Below are 1,940 nucleotides of genomic sequence, written 5' to 3'. Positions count from 1 at the left end.
ATCACCACACTGACTTCTTTTCTGCAAATTAAAGGCCACAGCTGTAGCCTTTTATTCTATTTAATATTAATCATACCTCAGTGGGTTTGGCTCTTACAGTCTCAAATTCAACAGTACCTCTGTTTACTCCAGATCTAGAGATCATAGAAACACATGCAACCATAGGCAAATAACACATACTATTACAAGGGCATCTATCTTTTAGTAATTTTATAAAAGTTACCAAGAAAGCTATAAATGTCACAGCATATACAATTCCTATAGATAAGTATAATGAACTAGTTATACCTACAGACATACATCCCTCCTAGATGGTGTTAGAGTCTGTTGGCCCCCTCATGGATTGACTATCAATACAGGAATGGTTCCTGCTGGAGTTTCCCATAGGAAGCCCAATTTCCTGCTCTGGGCACCTTTTTTTATACTGTGAGTCTGACTATATTCTGTACATGTACATGAAAGTGTCAACCCTCTTTTTTATTGGTTTGTGTCCCCTGGAAACACAAGGGACCTCAAATTCTGTAGGCTGGGTAAGTTCTTGTCAACACTGAAGTACCACCTTTGTCCTGCAGTTAGCGTACGTGTTAGAAATCATATTTGTTGTTACAGCATTTTATTATTTAAATTTAATCTTCCCAGCTATACTTTCTCAATATTACCAGTTGGTACCTCTTTCCCATCATCTTTTGGGTTATTTCTCAGTCATCGACTTGCGCCATCATTTCTTGTCTCCAAGGCCCAAAATAGCTAAGCTAGAGTCTTGCAGGCCTCGGCCTACAGGCTTTTGCATTTCAGCTTCTCTTACTCATGTCTACTACATAGTTCCTCTAAATATTGATCAATCTTATACTTTTATAATCCTACAAATCAACTCTAATTAGCATACAGTGAAAATATGTAATATAACATATTGATGAATCATATGATAACATCATATGATAAATGGATACTAAACAAAAACCAATGGCTACACAGCCATTTAATAAAATATATTTACACCATGTGTGCAAACTATATTCCCCGCCCCTAACTTATTTCCTGCATTATGAGAGCACTACTATGATAAAATAGGTCTTTCCTATTAGCAAGGCCTTCATTTTAAAACTCTACAGTAAAAACTTGATTTACTTCAAAAATCCTAGTACAGCTGCAGTTTTACAGTTTTCTTTTTTAAAAAGTACTGATATACCCAAAAATAGGTTTGGCCAAAACTTCCCCAGCTTCTTGGCAGGTGAAGGAGATGAAAACCCAGATGGTGGAGGTGATGGGGAATAAGGGAGAGACAACTTCATAGAAGAAGCCCATTTCCATGGATGCTCCACAGGACTCCAGGTTCATTCTAAGTGTGGTGTACGAAGCCTGTTTTCTGTAGTGTTGTTGTTGTTGCTGTCTTGTTCCACAATAATCATTATCAGGCCATGAAGTTTGAGAATGAATTCAGAGACTCCTAAGGTATGTCTACACTAACGGTGGTGTGTAGAGTCCATACACTGAATGCCATCTAGCACAGTTATTAATAGCAGTGTAGACAGAGAAGCACTGCTTAGTTGAGTAGAGTACAGCCACACCAGGACCACTCCCTACACAGCTCTCTACACACCCAAGCAATGGCTCATATGTCCACCCTGCTATTTTTTAGTAATGTAATGTTAAACTGCTGGAACCTTTCCCTGCTGTCACCCCCCTTCCAGAGCCTTTCACTACCACATGTATGGACACACCACAGTGTGGATGTAACCTGCCTTTTGCGGTCGTGTGTTACTACACATACCCTACACACCACCACAAGTGTAGAGTCCCAAGAGTCATGAAATTCATTCTGAAACTTCATGGCTCAATATGATGACAAGGCCTTACAGGGTCCTTTGTAAGGGCTTGATCTTAGGTCTAAAACTGAAGAGCATCACTTTCTTTATAATATTACATACAAAAGTATGGGC

Source organism: Lepidochelys olivacea (genome assembly GCF_965140295.1).
Source record: "Lepidochelys olivacea isolate rLepOli2 genome assembly, chromosome: 2".
In the NCBI taxonomy this organism is placed as follows: Eukaryota; Metazoa; Chordata; order Testudines; family Cheloniidae; genus Lepidochelys; species Lepidochelys olivacea.
The sequence above is the reverse complement of the archived record's forward strand: the minus strand, read 5'-3'. Positions refer to the sequence as shown.